The sequence below is a fragment of the Triticum dicoccoides genome, chromosome 3A (assembly GCF_002162155.2).
Source record: "Triticum dicoccoides isolate Atlit2015 ecotype Zavitan chromosome 3A, WEW_v2.0, whole genome shotgun sequence".
Lineage (NCBI taxonomy): Eukaryota > Viridiplantae > Streptophyta > Magnoliopsida > Poales > Poaceae > Triticum > Triticum dicoccoides.
The window spans coordinates 366,952,815-366,971,014 of record NC_041384.1 but is presented as its reverse complement, the minus strand read 5'-3'; the positions used below and the strand labels follow the sequence as shown (position 1 = coordinate 366,971,014).

The 18,200-nt window shown below is 52.7% G+C and overlaps 1 long non-coding RNA gene across 7 annotated transcripts; it reads right to left on the bottom strand.

Annotated features, from left to right (window-relative positions):
• Nucleotides 1-336: 336 nt before the first annotated feature.
• On the bottom strand, nt 337-13,971 carry LOC119268206. Of its 7 annotated transcripts, none has more exons than XR_005132997.1 (5): nt 13,464-13,971; nt 12,287-13,299; nt 3,117-3,170; nt 2,296-2,441; nt 337-2,141 (listed from the first exon to the last, which is right to left on the bottom strand). It is a non-coding gene; the product is annotated as an uncharacterized LOC119268206 (long non-coding RNA). The 7 variants fall into 7 exon arrangements; XR_005132998.1 differs by having other exon boundaries at nt 12,287-12,751; XR_005132999.1 differs by having other exon boundaries at nt 12,287-12,743.
• Nucleotides 13,972-18,200: the final 4,229 nt, after the last annotated feature.

Sequence of the window (18,200 nt, the reverse complement as noted above, 5' to 3'; positions counted from 1 at the left end):
CATGTTTGTATAATATTTAGACTTGTTTGTGTGGCCCATCCGGAGTCGGGCTTGCATCTCCTTTCCTATTATTAATGATTTCTCTGCATAACACAAATGGACCGTTACAGCAAACAGCACAATGTCTATTTCAAACACAAATTGTATTAAAAATTAAATTAAGTTTTAGCACGGAGGAACAGTCCAGACTTGAAACAGCGGATGCAACCACTTTACAAATTCAAACTCTTTAGCAACCATTTATGATTATGATGTCTAATGGAATAAGGTGTCAATTTAGACTAAAGAGTTATTTGAAATGCGTTTCATTCGTTCTTCACAAAGTGCTAGATACAATTTCACTGTACATAAGAATTTTCAAGCTCATTTAAAAAGGTATTTTCATGCATACAAGCCATAACTAAACAACATGAATGTAAATATATATGACTGAGTCATACTTCCTAATACAAAAGCAAGTAGGTAGGCCTGTTTTAGAGATTGTGGTAAATTACAACTCATTATTACACGCAAAATGTTTTTGCTTCGGAGCAGAACACTGATATTTTTGTCTTCATATCCTTTTCTTCTCAGAGCTGGAGTGTGATGCCTTGCTCCTATTCATGGCTCTTGACCTACAATTTTTGAACAAACTAAATTAGTTATTCATTCAATGGGAAATCTGAAGTGGGGATTACTTCGCCAATATCGTTAGCAAGTTTATATGAGGGAAAAGAAAGCAATGTAACTTCCAAAAGCAAAGGTAAGAATGAAGTACATACTATAGCTGGGAAAGTAGGAACATGAGCTGCGACATGTTTCAGAAAAATGGTCGAGGTTCCCTGATCCTAAGAATATGAGCTGCGATTATTTTGTCAGGGACTCATGGCTGTATATGACTTTCACAAGCAACATCCCATATGTGACAACCTACCTTCGACCACAAAGCTATATAATCTATATAATGGTGAAAAATGGAGCTTTCGATAACCTGCATACCTATTTTTCCTAAAGCAAAGCTAAGAATGAAGTACACAGTATTTTAACTGGAAAAGTAGGAAAATTAAATCATATACTCTGAAACATATTGCAGAAAGAGAAGTGTGAAGCACACTTCCTTGAAATTTGAACATAAGCGGACATATATTTTTGTTGAGCCTGCTATATATCTATGGGGAAGCATGGATAAGAAAAGATAGAAATCTAGAAAACGTATGCAAATTCACATATATTTTTCTAAAATCCCATGGAAATGTGTTGGTCCACTTGGTCTATCAGGTTGGTATATTTCAAAAAAGCAAGTCAGGCAGCTAATAGTTTGGATAAAACCTCTATAGATAGTAGAAAACAACTTCCAATGATTCAACTGTACATACTACAAAGTTCGCCAGGAAATGAGACGAGCCAGCAAAATACACTAAGTTACAGAAGAAGCACCTGAAATACAATAGTGGCAGTTAGTTTGGCAAGAAACCTGCATATATTTGAGTGCAATTCACATCCTCTAGGCCATCGTTCTCACGCATTTTTTTCCTAGTAAGTAGAAAGCATATACAAAGTATGAAAAGGGGATACAGATTTACAGCAAATAGTAGTTTCAGAGCTTTTAGAAGGCCGTCCAGTTTTGCATAGTATGCTTTCACCTATGGAGAACTGGACGCTGTACTACTAATTTCAGAGTCAAGACATATTTCAATCTCTAAAAGAAACCTGACACGAACCATCTGCTACTCTAGAAATTTTATTTATCACGGCTAACCAACATGGAATGATCATCTGACTTTCTGGCTATACTAACGTGTAAATATTTGGCAGGTATAGACTATAGTGTCAACCATACAGTATTATTTGCAAAAGCAAGGAAGGTTGCTGTGGCTAGATAAATGACTCGTTTCAGGTTGACTGCCAAATTTTTGTTACAAAGTGGATGCCTACTAATAGCGCATCTCGGGGAATCACAGTGAGATTGAAAGGCCTGGAGAAATGCAAAACGGCAAGATAAAATTCATACATTGGCATAGAGAGAAACTAAAAGAAAAACATGCACCATCAATCACTCACCAAGGTCAGCAGCTGGACAATAGCTGAGCTGCCATAGATGGTTACCAAGTAATGAACATAAGGAAAATCACTACAAAATAACCATGAGAGCACCAAACTATCTGCAAACATGAAGGCCCTTTCTTGGATTAGACAGGACGAGTACGCCATGATGATCCAAAGAACAAAAATATGGATTTAAATTTATAGAGCAATGCTAGGAAGATATTGTCTTGAACAACGGAAAGTAAGAGAACAATAAAGCAAGCAACGAACCTGCAAAAATATCCTCCAAATTTTGCGTAAAAATCCATCGAATATATCCTTGATCGCATATTTGTCTCTGTCGATGTACTCTACAGGAAGGTTCTCCAAAAAACAGAGTAAAGTTGTTTTTTCTTTTTAAGAGTTTGATAGCAAACCTGCAATGCATCAAAAAGGGATTAGAATTGATAAGAAAATAAATCTCTGCTATTTTATAGTCAAAGAACATGCTTCAATCAACAAAAATACAAAAACATTGAAATTTGACGGTGTAAGGAACCTGCAGTGATATATTGAGCCATAAACTACTTTGCAATTATATATTGAACCATAAACCTGAAACTCTACTTTGATGCCAATATATTTATAACTGGGAAAGTAGGAAAATGAAATCGTATACTCTAAAACATATTGCAGAAACAGAAGCATGAAGCACACTTCGTTGAAATTTGAACACAAGTGAACACTCATTTAGAATATGTAGCTAACATAAACTTAAGCAAGACTATTCAAATGAGCATGGTACATGGTGGATTTATCATAATTGATATTTGGATGGAAGTGGATAAGTTCTCTAGTTATTCTGAAGCTCATTTTCAGTAGTCAGATAAATCGACCTGATTTCTCAGCTTAGACGTTTCAGGCATGTCTCACAATATGATGCGACCATGGGTTCAATCCCATATTCAATTATGTACGAAGAGAGGCCCCATTTGGGTACAATCTTGGAAAGCTATTTGGAAAAGAGAGGCCCCATTTGGCACATACTGATACATTTAGATCAAACCCCATGTGTAGTGGGCGCAGCAGTGGTTGCAAACAAAGAGCCTTACCTGAATGTGAAACAATGCTTAGCATTCGGCCTCACCAATTGATCTGCAAAGGATCTTCACAAAAGAGGACATATTAGAGAGAGAGAGGATTAGGCAAATGTATATAGCAAAGCATCTACAGTAATGTCATCACACTGCCAGTTTCAATTCACGCAAAACAATTGACAATTTAGTCAACAAATAGCTTCAAGTTCTCATGATCATAGTTGCTTTCATAATCTAGTCCACCATGTTGATGCTCTGAATATCAATTAAAAAAGTTCATTTGAAATGGTTATTTTAGACTACTGTCGGATTTCGGGTTCCGGCAGACCCTTGAGGTTCGAGCACTGGGGTGCGCGCGGAGATCTCTCCCCTACCGATCTACGTCCGATCCTCTCGTGCGAACTAAGATGAAAATGATGAACAACATAAGAGACACAAGGTTTATACTGGTTCGGGCCACCGTTGTGGTGTAATACCCTACTCCAGTGTGTGGTATGGTGGATTGCCTCTGAGGTAGATGAGGATCAGTACAAAGGAAGAATAGCCTCGCGAGAGGTGTTCTTGAGCTGGTGCGATGAACTGCTAGGATGAGTTCGGTCGCCTTTCTCTCTCTCTACTAGGGTTCTACCAGATTTCCAGCCGTCCCTCTATTTTATGGTGGCTAGCTCTATTTATAGAGGCCCTGGGCCTCTCCCCAAATAATGAGCGGGAAGGGCGCCAACAATTGGCCATTTTGAAGGGGAACATGTAGTACAAGTTATCCTGACCAAGGGTGGTCTTCGGCTGCCAAAAGTACTGGTGATGACACCGTCTTGGGCTCCACGGTGACCTCCATCCTGCCGCTATGCTGGTCTTGGTCTCGTTTCACCGGAATGGCAACCTTTGTCTGATGCCTTGGCCTGTGCTTGCCCCTTTTGCACCAAAGGGGAAACAAGGACCCTGCGCAAGCCGGCGCCTGCCTGGCGCCCGCCTGGCCTTGATCGTCATGGCTTGCGTCATGGGATCCTCGCGAGCCTGCCTGATGAGGCCGCTCTTGAGGAAGCTTCATGTCATCCGCCCTGCGAGGCTTGGCCCCTCGCGAGGGTCTTGAGCTTCGGCTGATGAAGATGGGCCGCGCTGGGCCCCCACCTGAGCCACGCCGCAGGCCGCAAGCAGGCAAGTCTAGGGACCCCCGTTCCCAGAACGCCGACAGTAGTCCCCGGGCCCAAGGCGCGCGCGGGCTTCGCTTAGCAGAGAAGCGAAGGGGCCAGCGTGAAGCGCCGCGGGCCCTAACAGCCTGCGGCCTTGGGCGCCGCGTGGCGGTTGATTGGACGTGGGCGTCTGCACTTCCCACGACGCCTTGGCAACTGCACGACTGACAAAAAGGGGGTGCCCGGGCCAGGCTTACCTGCCCTGCTCTCGTCCGTCTTGCCCTAGATCCCCTTTCTCGCTTTCCTCCCTCTTGCTCCCGAGATCCTCTAGATCCGTCTCAATCCTTCGCATCCGGCACGCCATGGCGACTCGCAAGTCCCCGGCTGATGCTTGGTACTCGCCGGCCCTGGATTCCCCGAATTTGTCGGAGAAGAACCTCACCCTCGCACGCCTGATGACGGTGGCGCAGGGCAGCGAAGGGGCGACCATGCTCAAGGTCGGCTCTGACCAGCCTGAGGGCAAGGGGAGCACCTTCTACCCGTTCTTCGTGAGCGCCATTGTCGCCGGTCTGGTGCCTCCTTTCTCTGAGTTCTTCCTTGCCGTTCTTCGCCAATACAACTTGCAGGCCCTGCATCTCCACCCCAACTCTGTCCTTCTCTTGGCGATTTTCGCCTATTATTGCGAGGCTCATGTTGGTGTGAAGCCCTCGGTGGCCTTTCTACGCCACTTTTTCTCCCTCCGGGTTTCTGGCGCTCAGGTCTCCGTATGCACGAGCTTCATTGCATATTCCAGCTCCAACGCCATCTCGAAGCCTGGGAAGAGGATCAAAGGCTACCGGAGCAAGTGGGTCATGATGGATGTCGGGCGCCTCCACCCTCGTCTGGTATTGCCCACGGGGCAACCTAAGTCCGTTGACGCATGGTCCCGCGCGGAGCTCGTCGACCCTCGTGCGAAGGCGGTGTTGAGGAGGATGAACGCGGACCTGAGGCCAAGCAACTTGGGGGCGACGAAGCTGACCGGAGCCACGCTCCTGAGGGAGTTCTTGGAGCACCGGGTGGCTCCGCTCCAGGAGCACTCACTCATGTGGAGGCTTGGAGGAGCAGACGCCGCCCTGCGCCTGAGCTCCGAGGCCCTGACCGACGAGGATCTGACTGCGGCCCTCCATTCCTTGGTTGGTGAAGACGTGGCGAGCCCGGTGGGCACCCCCGTCCCCCTGTTCCTTCGTGACGACTGGGAGCAGGTAATGAACGCCATGCCCACCTTCAACGGTGAGGGGCTGGTGCCCGCGGCAGCTCCCGAAGATCTGGCGGTCCTGGCGACGGTGAACTTGTCCTCCGGCAGCTCCAGCGGGGAAAAAGGGGAAGAAGAGGCGGAGGAGGAAGCGTCTGACTCGGAGGAGACTGGCGAGGATTGGGGGGAGTCCTTCCCTCGGCGCAGGTCCCAAGCCCTCCGCTCCATGCCGGACGACGACGAGGCCAGCGCCAGGCGAGGAAGGGAGGGCTCTTCCTCGGTCACGAGGAAGGGCAGGTCGAACCTGGTTCTCCCAGGGTCTGCTCTGGTCACTGGGGGGTCCAAGGCCAGCTCCATCCCTCCTGACACGCCTTCTGCTTCCGGGCCCCCAAGGCTAACCCCCGCTGCAGGCTCTCGGGCTTCAAGTTTGACCGGAGGTTACTTGAGTCCACGGACGACGTCCAGTAAGTGCTCGATTCGTGCTCTGCTTGGTTTCTGCCGCTGAGGCTTGACGTTTGCGCTCTTTTACCAGGACGGCACATGCTGCCAAGAGGTTGAAAGAGGCTTCTGCGGCCCCGCTTGGGGCGAATCCGTCTGCCGGGGCAACGCCTTCGGCTGTTGGGGGAGAGGACGGCGAGGCCCGCGCCTCTCTGACCCTACCGCCCTCGCGAGGCCAACTGGGGCACCCCGGCGAGGAGTCAGCCCCCGTGGCCCCGCTGGACCTGGAGTCGACTATGCCCGACGCTGCGGCCGTGGCGGCCAAGGCTCAGGAGGTCACTTCCTGCCAAGCCGTGGTCACGCTGCCATCTTTTCTGCCTGCTACACAGGTTCTCGTCTCTTCTGCTCCCTCTGCCGCTGTCCTGGACCAGGTTGCCAATGAGCTAAGCCAACTGCGGGAGGATCTCCTGAGCGCGGACCCTCGTCTGGTGGCCGGGCGCCTGGAGTTGGCCTCTGGCTGGGCCCGTTCTGCTGCTTCCATCCGAGCGGTGCTAAGCCAGGCCGTGTCGTCCTCCGACGAGGAGAAGCGGGCCGCTAACCAAGCAAGGCCGCTCGCGACGCTGCCCTGGGCGACGCTGCAACTGCCCAGGGCCGCTGCAAGACGCTCGAGGCCGAGCTGCAAGGCCTGCGCGACGAGCTCACCAAGGAGGTGCACAGCCGCTAGGAGAAGGAGAAGGAGATGAAGGCTAGGGAGGCCGCCGCCAAGGACTGGGACGCCAAGCTCGATGACCGCCACAGCCGACTGGAGACACTGGAGCGGTCGCTGAAGGCGGAGAGGACCGAGCTGGACGCCAAGACGAAGGTCCTGACGGAGGACCGGGTGGCCTTCGCGAAGCTGGAGAAGGCACGTGGCATACTGAAGACGTTGTATGAGAGCGGCTTGGAGGAGTCGTTGGCTGGTGCGGAGAACGGCCCCGCCAAGCTGCTCCCCTTCCTGGTTGATGCGCTTGAGGACGTCGCAGATGGCCTTGGCCCCATGGTCGAGGCCAAGGCGCGTGCCCTGTCTTCTGTAGCGCTGACGCATGTCCTCAGCCATGTCTACATGCGCGACCCCAACGTCGACTTCGACAGCCTACTGGAGCCCGTGAGCGGCGACCATGCCGCTGCCGCCGCTGAGGCCGTGAGAGGCCGAGCCGAGGTCTTGCTGGGGAAGTTCCACTCCCCCAGTGTCCTGCCCGGGCGCGGTGCCGCCGGCCTCGCGACCTCGAGAGGCGAAGCCGTCCACCGTGACTCCACCATCGATGACGGCGTTACTGGGGAGTCATCCCTACGCGACTTCCATCCTATTTTATTCCTGCACATGCACCATGCCTCGCGGAGGCGTTTAAACTTGTGTTTGGCATTGTGGAACAATCTTATGGCTTGTAGTATTTGCTTTGAATTTCCTGGAATTTGCATTTTCCTCTCCTACTTGCTTACGCTCTGCGTCGGCAGGGCCCGGCCCCGCGCGTACCTCACCCAGCGTTAGCCCCGACCGGAAACCATGGACGGGACTAAGGAATTAGGGGCTACGTGGCAAGTTAGACTCCTGAGTCGCGATGCTCAGGAGTCCCCCTTGACGCGCGAGCAACAAGTAGGGAAGGGGGGAGCGAGAAGTGGATTGATCGTTCTACGTCGGCAGGGTCCGGCCCCGCGCGTACCTCACCCAGCGTTAGCCCCGACCGGAAACTATGAACAGGACTAAGGAGTGAGGGGCTACGTGGTAAGTTAGGCTCCTGAGTCGCGATGCTCAAGAGTCCCCCTTGACGCTCAAACGGGTTTCGTACCTTGGCTCCGCTCGGGGAGTGGCGCGCGACGACCAGGTCCAAGGGACCTGGCTGGGTGACGTGCGCTCGGGCGAGGCCCGGGCGTAGCCCCCGTGTCCAGCCCCCTCGCGCGGCACTCCCAAGGGGAGGCGTTGTGATGGTGCCGGACACTGAGCTCTGGGCTTCCAAAGGTTGGCACGGCCGCGGGCCGCCCTCAGTTGTTTATCACCAGCGCAGAGCATAGCACTTCCGTATGTGTACGGGCATAGCCGCTCCTCGGCTGTGTCGTCAGCCAGCGCGAAGCATGGTGCTTCCACTGGTGCGTGGGAGGGGGCTCCCCTCCGGGAGGAGCCCCCGGGGCGTGTACAGCCCCGCCCTGACATGTGGCCGGCACGGTAGGGCTAGGAGAGGTGTATCTGGGCACCCGTGAGCCAGCGCGAGACTCACGAGGCCCTACCTCGAGGCGGGTTGCGCCTGGCTCTGGGCCTTTATCAATTGATGTGTTCCTGCAGGGTTGTTAGAATGCAAATGCTCTACGTCGTCACGTCCCGGCCCTCGAGCGAGCTCAGCCGCCACTGGTATGACAGGTCGCGATGCCGTGTGTCAAGGCCAGGGGTGAGGGCTGGAGAGCTAGTGAGAGCCCATGAGTCGCTATGCTCAGGCGTCCCCCTTTTAACGTGCAAGCGCTTTGCATGACGACAAGCAGTAGGTGATAATTATGGGAATCAGATTAAGCGTGAAAGAACAACTTTATCCTAAGGTAAATGCTGGAAAAGCAACTGCCGCTGGGTCGGGCCCGAGCGGCGTGGGGATGATGCAGCCCGAGGGGCGCCCCCAACAAGGTAAATAAAGAGCATAACCAAAATGGATACATGTCGTGGGGACGGACCCATGCGGCCTGGGAATGGTGCAGCCCTGTGGACGCTCCCAGCTGAAAGTAGAACTCTGAAAGATGTCACCTGATGCTGCTGAAGATGAAGTGATGCTGAGGAAGTGAGCGATGTGCGGTGAAGACGTCGGCCCTCACGAACCCCCAGGCCCAGGGGCCTCGGGAGGCTCTGGTGGCGCGTGCAGGTCTTCGGGGACCATCGCCACCTCTGCCAGGACCACGCGATGCCTGACCTCCTGAGCCTCCAGAATGCTCCTCAACAGGCGCTGATGTTCAACGACCGCACTCGGTAGGCCGAAAGGCATGCGAACGTAGCTGTGAGGTGGTCCCTCGCAGTGCCCTACGGCCAAAGGTCATAGGCGCTGCTGGGACGCGGCTCGGTTGAGCCCTGGTACGTCGACGCAGACGCGCAGTCCTCCATCCTCGCTGGATGTGGGGCCACGGCAGGTAAGCGGCGGCTGCCGCGCATGACTCTAGACTCTTGTAGCTCATGGGTGTTCCTTGCGATGAACTCCTGAGGGTTTGGTCTCCTCTGACTTGTGCCTTCATGAGGGAAGCGTGCTTGAAAGCACCCCTACAAGTGGTGCCCGAGCGCCTCCCCCGCGACCTTGGCAAGGTCGGCGGCTCTCCAAGAGAGAGCCCCCGAGCCTTGCCTGAGGAGGGCGCCGGGCGCGCCTTCCTATGCATGAGAGGGCGGCGCTCCCTGATCGGGCACAAATCCTGACGCAATACCTCCGGAGGTGCCTGCCTCCTTGTGGCTCGGGCCAGGTAAGGTCTTCTTCTTGAGGGTCGCCTTGGGAGGCCTCCCGCTCCTGTGATCTGGGTTTTCGATTGCTGCAACTTGGAACGCACACTCAAGCGAGCACACTGCGTCCCTTTCTTCACAGGGTACGGTGATGACTCTACCGCTTCCTGGCATTTTGAGAACATTGTAACCATGGTCAGTCACCTCCATAAACTTGGCTAGGGCTGGGTACCCGTGGATGGCGTTGTACGGCAGGCGGATGTGAGCGACGTCGAAATCGATGAGCTCGGTGCGGTAGTTGTTGCGTTGCCCGAAGGTGACCGGAAGGCGAACCTGCCTAATTGGAGCAGTGGAACCATCGGTGACTCCTGAGAAAGGCTTGGTCGGCTGAAGCTGGTCGTACGGCACTTGGAGATTGTCGAACGTCTCGACGGACAGGACGTTAAGTCCTGCCCCGCCATCGATGAGGGTCCTGGTGACCTGCACGTTGCTGGTGACTGGGGAGCAAAGCATCGGGAGGACTCCGGCCGTTGCCGCACACTTGAGCTGGTCTGCGGAACTGAACGTGATCGCGCACGAAGATCACCTGAGAGGGCGCGTGGCCTCAAGCTTGGGAAGGACTGCATTCACTTCGCGAGCAAACTGCTTGAAGATGCGCTGTGAGGCTGGGGCCTGGGCGCCACCAAAGATGCAAGCAATTGCACGCGGCTCTTGAAAGCCCCCAGCCCCATCGTCTTGGTGTTGGTCTTCGTTACTCCTTGGTGGAGGCGGCAGAGGAGGGAGGCCTGCGTTGCCGTGCGGGTGGCCCTCACGAGGCTGGTCCCTCCAGCCTCCCTCGCGAGGCTGGTCCTGCTAGCGGTCCTCGCGAGGGCGGTCACACCATCCCTGGCGAAGGCCGCGGTCTTCCCATCGTCCGCCACCTCTTCCTCGTCCTCGGCCATAGCCCCTGTCGTTGCGCTCTGGGCGCCGGCCGATTCGCCCATCTCGCATGGCTCTGAGCTCTTAACATTCGTTGGTGTTGTGGGTGTGAAGGTCGTGGTACACGCAGTACAGTCTGCCCTTGGATGACTCAGGCTGATCCCTGCCTCGCTTTGTGTCCGGTTCCGCTGCTAGCACGGCAGCCCCCTTGCGCTTCACGTCTTTGGCCTTGAGCTTCTTTTCTTCTGGGCCGGCTGCCGGGAGCTCGAGGAGGTAGAGACGCCCTTCCTCAGCCCTGGCGCACTTGGTCGCCAAGTTGAACAGCTCCAGAGATGTGCACAGGTCTTCATGGATTGCTAGCTCTTCCTTCATCTTGACGTCGCGCACGCCGTCGAAGAAGACCGAGATGATAGCTTTTTCAGTTACCTTGGGGATCTTAAGGCGAGCGTAGTTGAAGTGCTGAATGTACTTCTCCTGGCTGTTGCTTGATGCGGCGCAGGTCGCTCACGACCGGGGGCCGGTCGCGAGTGCCCTGAAAGTTGGCGATGAAGCAGGTGCGCATCTCGCTCCAGGAGGAGATCGTGCCGGGAGTCAGGTTGAGGAGCCAGGTGCGGGGCGCCATCCTTAAGCGCCATGGGGAACCAATTTGCCATGACCTTTTCGTCTCCGTTGGCGGCTACGATGCCCAGCTCGTAGAGCTGCAGGAACTCCGCGGGGTCCGCTGTGCCATCATAGCGGGGAGGGAGGTCAGGCTTGAACTTGCCTGGCCATGTGACGTCGCGCAGCTCGAGGGTGAAGGCGAGGCAGCCCGCCGTGGCCACCGGCGCCCTTTGCTGGTGCTGAACTTGTTCTTGCGGGTCACTACGCGCCGCCACTGGAAGCAGCACGGGGTCTCGTCGTGGAGGCGCTGGGGCGCGATTTTGGCGTGCCGGCGCGGGGAGCGCGCGAGCACCTTTCCGGGGACGTGGGATCTCTTGGCAGCTCCCTTCCTGTTGCGCAAGCGCCGGACGTGGAGGGTCTCACCCTGGGGCTGCACGCCTTGGAGCCAAGGCACCTTTTTGGGGAGGAGGCAGCGGAGGCGCCACCTGATCCTCGCCCCTTGCACGGGACGGAGGGCGAAGCAGCAAGAGGGACCGCAAGGGGGAGCCTCCTGCAGCACTGACAAGCTCGATGATGCAGACGAGCCAGTCCTCGTAGAGAACGTCGACGGGGCAATAGTGCAGGAGCTCCCCCGCCAAAAGCAGTGAGGCGTGCGCATCCATGGATGCGCGACGAGCGTGGGACGACGAGCCAGCTGGAGTCAGCGACGGGGTGGCGGTGCGGCCATCCCGCCGCACCGAAGGATGCTGGGACGAGACCTGCTGCTCGTTCCGGTGGCGGCGTTGGCTGCGGGCGACGGGGAATGACGAGGGGGTCCACCGACGAGCACCATCTGGGCGACAAGAGTGGCGCGAGCAGCCCGGCGCTCGACGCGAGCCCGACGAGCGTCAACCATGGACACGATGGAAGATCACACGCGAACAGCGGAAGAAAGATTCCGGCGCACCCCTACCTGGCGCGTCAAATGTCGGATTTCTGGTTCCGGCAGACCCTTGAGGTTCGAACACTGGGGTGCACGCGGAGATCTCTCCCCTACCGATCTACGTCCGATACTCTCGTGCGAACTAAGATGAAAATGATGAACAATACAAGAGAAACAAAGTTTATACTGGTTCAGGCCACCGTTGTGGTATAGTACCCTACTCCAGTGTGTGGTATGGTGGATTGCCTCTGGGGCAGATGAGGATCAGTACAAAGGAAGAACAGCCTCGCGAGAGGTGTTCTTGAGCTGGTGCGATAAACTGCTAGGATGAGTTCGGTCGCCTTTCTCTCTCTCTACTAGGGTTCTACCAGATTTCCAGTCGTCCCTCTACTCTATGGTGGCTAGTTCTATTTATAGAGGCCCTGGGCTTCTTCCCAAATAATGAGCGGGAAGGACACCAACAATTGGCCATTTTAAAAAAAAACATGTAATACAAGTTATACTGACCAAAGGTGGTTTTCGGCTGCCAAAAGTACTGGTGATGACACCGTCTTGGGCTCCACAATGACCTTCATCCTGCCGCTATGCTGATCTTGGTCTCGTTGCACCGGAATGGCAAACTTTGCCTGATGCATTGGTCTGTGCTTGCCCCTTTATACCAAAAGGGAAACAAAAACCCTGCGCAGGCCGGCGCCCGTCTGGCGCCCGCCTGGTCTTGATCATCATGGCTTGCGTTATGGGATCCTCGCGAGGTACCCTTACATTGATCTCTCCGCCTTCTCGCGAGCGTGCCTCATGAGGCTGCTCTTAAGGAAGCTTCCTGTCATCCGCCCCGCAAGGCTTGACCCCTTGCGAGGGTCTTGAGTTTGGGTTGATGAAGATGGGCCGCGCTGGCCCCACCTGAGCCAAACCGTAGGCCGCAGGCAAACAAGTCTGGGGACCTCCGTTCCCAAAACGCCGACAACTACATAACTTGAAATGGTGTAGCAATTAAGTACTACAGCAGACCGAATAGTAACAGGCCAATTATAAACAATGCAGTGCAATGTCATTTTCCTTATGATGGTGTTTCTTAGTGTAACCTACAAACCAAATCGAGTATGAAAACAACCATGCTGCCTATTTTTGTGCTACATATAGACTAAAACCAAGTAAGATAATGTAACCTGACAAGAAGTACAGTATCGTTGATAACAGAATAGAAATTGAGAACTGGCCATTCCAAACAAAAACAACATTGCTAGTGCTGCAAAAATGGATAATCCAACGTCAAATAGTGATGCCTCCGTCAATCAAATCCCTGGGAATTTTCATGCAGATATCATAACACAAAGACAAATCTCAAAACACTGTACAACTCAGTAGAAATCCAAAAACTGCACTGGACAATGCCAGCAAAAAAGTCACACCCCACCGACAATCATTAGACCATACCGTAAATTTTGCATTTTCAGTGTGAAGATCGTTCATAAATATATCATCTACAGTGCAGTTCTCCAGAAATAGATGAGCTAATCATTCTGTTCTACAAAAAGGACTAAATCAGTACTGCCGACTATCCATGCTCGAAGTAAAAACATCAATTCATAGCTAATCCCCAAATACAGATAGTAATCCAACGAAATCAAAACAGCGCAGTCACCAAATATGGAGATCTGAAGATCGGAAGGGAGGCAGATGGTACCTGTAAAAGTCGACGGACTTGAGCTTGCTCGAGGAGTGGCCAAACGCACACAACACACATGCAGCAAGCAGGGCAGGACCGCAGGAGGACCAGGGAGAGCAGGGATTCGGAGGAAGTTACCTTGCCGGGACCGGATTCCTGGGGGCAATGGTGGAGCTGACTCTCGGCGGCGGCCAGGGCGACTCCACGCGGCGGCCAGGGTGACTCCATGCGGCGGCTAGCAAATCCAGGCGGCAGCGGTGGCGAGGCCATGTGGGCGCTCTCAATCCAATCAGCAGCGGCGAGTAAGATTAGGAGTGGTCTTCTCCTAGGCTCGGGCTGATGGCCTCCCTGACGGCGCATCGAGGGCAGCGGCGTTGGAGAGGAGGGAGCAGGGAGGAGACGAGGTGGAGGGGGCTCGAGGGCGGCGACGTGGGATAGGAGGGAGAGGAGGGAGCAGGGAGGAGACGGGGCAGAGGGGGCGCGGGCCTGACGAGAAGGGTTGGCGTGGCGGCTAGGGTTTTGACCCTTTTGCACGTTCCACAGGACGAGCGCGGTGCTCGGGCAGTGGGATCGGCGAATCCCGACCGCAATGAGACGTGCAGCCAGTGCCACTGACGAAAGGGACCAGGAGCAGCACCGGCCCACCCGTCATCACTATAGGACAGACGCGGGTGCACAAGCTGGGTACACACACATCGTTCTATCCCTACACAACTGCTTCCCATAACGCACGCCGCGGGCAGTGTGAGGAACGGTCCCCCACGCGTGTTTGACCCGCGACGCGACGCAAGAGGCAACGCTCACACGAGAAAGTCACATAAGTGAGGCCGACTTGTGGGACCAAATAACATGCAGCCGCACAATAGGCGAAACGGAGGGGCTAGCGGGAAACAGAAACAACGCAGCATCCACGACGCGTGCACGGGCGCGGCAGAACAGGCCGCTCGCGCACCCCAAAAACGGGCACCCAACCAATCGGAAATCGCCCGAGCCCACAGGTCATTCCCCGTCCACGTTTCACCGCGCGGTCAAAACAATAACAAACGTTTTCCAGCCAGATTCAACGGACAACAGCAAAAAAAAGACCGCGTGGACCCTGATCAAATGGCCAACGAAGGCTGAAATTGGGGGAGCCTTCTCCATGCGAGTTGGCCAGCCTCATTATTGTTTTAAATAATATAAAAATATACAAATTCATAGTGCGGAATAAATATCATTGTGGGCACTATGCAATGCAAATTAGCGTTCGTACTCCTCCATATAACTTTGTAATGTTGTATATATGTAGAAACTTTAAAATAATTTTTTGGCCACACTCTATTCAAAAGGAATGTTGTATGCGAAATAAACGTGAAGAGAGGGCTTTTTAGATCAATGGGGTACGTGATGTAACATGTGTGAATGTGTAGTCGATGCATTTGGCAGGGCCTAGAGAGGTATGTGTGTGTATTACGTATTCGAGAGAAGCATGGATAGAGGGGCCGGCGGGGGGGGGGGCGTGGGAGAGATAGCACAAGAAATGGGAGTGGGCTAGAGAGAGAGACGAATATGATGTCACGACAAGAGATTCCATTCCCTTGTGTGTGTATATGCAAGGGGGGAATAGAGGCACCAGGAGAAATTTTCTGTGTGTGTGGTGTTTGTGTTGGTACGTGAGAAGATAATGAGACGTGGAGGCAGAGGGTGTGTCACCGTGTGAGGTACGGTGGGTCACGTTGAGGCCCTTCATTCGGTTCCATCCTGCGCCACATTGGTCGGCCCGTGACGCATTTAGGAAGACCCATGGATGACTAGTCGTACAAGACAAATATAGCAGAATTGTGAAGGACTCTGTGTCCACTGACAAAGCCGGCTAGGATTTGTAACCCTAGGTTCTCGGACTAAGGTAACTCCTTTATCTCTGATATTACTATTCATCCAACCTAACTTTAAGGGGCATCCTACAGAATGCTCTGCTAGAATCATACTCGTCGATTAGGAAGAGAGGTGTGAGACAATGTATGAGAGACAGGCGTAAAGATAATGTGCGTACATGAGACACGTAGGCAGGTCCATGTATATAGAAAGGTTCGATGAGGATTGTGCGTGTGTATGTTCTCGAGAGGAAGAGTGCTTGTGATAAAGGTTAGTGGAAACAGTTGTAAATGGTTACGAGAGGGAGGGAGGGAGGGTTATATCTAGAGCATGTGTGCGAGAAAGACACCTCGGGAGAGAGTGTGTGAGCATGTGTGAGAGACCACCGATGGAGAGTGAAACTACACGTAAAAGATTGCTCTACACATTGATTAAAGATATAAATTGTATCCAAATATTAGGATGGGATCATGATATTTGCAATTCGCGTAAGGAGCGGTCATTGATCCATCGGACATCTAGATTCTATCGAATTTGAGCATGTCTATGTTATTATTCGACACAATTGATCCACATAGTTAGTATTTTGAACTCCAGACAATGCATCGCTTTAGCAATCGAATATAAACATGAGTATAGTTCATGTTGTGTGTGTAAAGCACATTATACATACGAAGTTACACGATGAACATTATAAATAGCTACCTATGAACTAGCATACATTTGAATTCAACTTAAGGTGGTTTAAAAAAAATCGAATTCAACATGAAGTCCATTCAATTATTTGAATTTGATATCATGGCATTTGTAAGCCATACCTAAATTATGGGGGCACCAATCTTTGCTCTGATTTTGTACATAAAAGCATATGTACTCATGTACAAAATAGATTCAAATTTAGCTCCTTCATTCCAAAATCGTAGTTATAGGATTTTCAATTGTCAAAATTTTAAAAAGAAGCGGATAATTTAATGAGGTTTTCAAACATACAAGGTCAAATATAACGTTGTCTATTTATGTCAATCCTCATAGTTCAAGAGTACTCTAAACGTGAATGCTTGTGTTTCAAAATTTCGAACGAAGCGCCAAAAGAGCCTCTACTCGCCCGAAATCGCGTGAGACCAATGTTTGGTAGTACAAGGAAATTACTTTTCTAATAACTCTGACCCGTGAAACCTACCGGCCCCACGTCCAAAGGTCTAAACCGGGGTAGGTTTGTAGCTTCATCTAGACGCCACGCAACTGCATTCGAAAAACATTCATACCCAATGGCCGCCTAAGCACACATGCGCGCGGCCGAAATCGCTCTTGCCCACTATTTGGGACACCTGGGATTACCATCCTACCCCCGACCCGCAGTAGGTCCGAAATTTAAGAGGGTGGCAAAGTTTGTACTTTCCCCAAATTTCAAACAAGCGTGTCCCATCTTCTGTTCAAAAAAGCCAAAAAAAGCGCGTCCCAGACCGAAACATGGTTACCCCCCCCCACCCGTCTGATTCCCCATTCGTACTCTGTGGGCGCCAAAACTACCTCTCCACCAGCCGTGAAACCCCGGCGTCCTCCGTCTACCACCCCATCCCACCCATCAACCGTCGCCCTACTCCATCACGCCGGAGCCGATACCCCGACGTCATCGTCCACGCAACCTCAACCGCAACGCCCTCCACGGCTAGTAGTTGAAGCCGAGGCCGAGTCGTCCGTACCCGAGCCAGTTCAACCATGCCGTCCTGCGCCTCACCGCTGCCGCTCCAACTTCGCCACCCTCCACCGCACCGGAGCTGTTCCTGCTACGCCGTCCTTCGCCGCCTCGGATCTGCTTCCCCTCCGCCGACATACGGCCACGGCAACACAGTCAACAATTTGGCCATGGGTTCGTCCAAGCCTGCACCCTCCAGAACATCGGTTTCCCCGGTAAAAAAAAGAAGATCGGCGCAACATGTGGAGGTGACCACATCGGCAACCGAAAAAGGTACTCCTCCTCCCTTATTCGTGCAAATCTTACGTCTCTTCTTGCACGGTATTCATCCCACAGAAAACACTAGTTGACCGCTTCTTCTTGATACTAGATGTTCCTAGTAACTCGCGATGCACAAGGTTTCTCCTCATATACTATTTCACCTTAGCTAGAGGTCCGTCGCCCCCCTGAATTTCAATTTCTGGCCAGTTGATTCCCAATTAACGGAAGCATTCCCCGGCGTGACAGGCGCTAGTACGCCTATTACGTCGGGGAAGTAGCGTCTTGGTGTTTATCTTAGGCGCGTGTGCGGCCTAGAGCTACTGACGCCCGATCTGGAGGTCGGTCGGGATTAAAGGGATGGCCTGGGGTGCTGCCAATCACGGCGGTGGTGTGATGTCGATGGGAGGGCGGGGCGGCGGAGGCAGGGGTCTGGGCCGGTGGTCGCTGGCGGTTCGAGAAAGATCGTTAACAGTGACTGGCAGGAGGTAGACGAAGGCCATCTGCCCGTTCCTTATAGATCAGACGGTTTATTAAAAAAATCGACTGACCTATTTATTTTCAATCGACTGTTATCTTAGATACGACCACATGTGGTGGTGTGCTGGAGGAGTACCTGCATTTCCTGTGCTCATATATTACAAAATCATACGGTGTAGAATCTAATTTTGTTTGCCATGCAATGTTGTAGAGCTATCATATGTCTCCTGTCATTTATTTTTCAGCCACCTGCTATCTGCTACTTTTACAATGCACTAGTTCCGCACACACTTCACCCTTACTCTCACTATTGTGTTTTCATGCAAGGGTATTTCAGACTCTGCTGCCATGAGAGAAGCCAAAAAGAAAAGAGAGAAGTCGCTCCAGCTTCGTATGCGGGTAGGCAAGACACGTTACAGCACTATAAAGGGTGCAGTGTTAGCAGATGGAGACGGTAAACGTAGCTC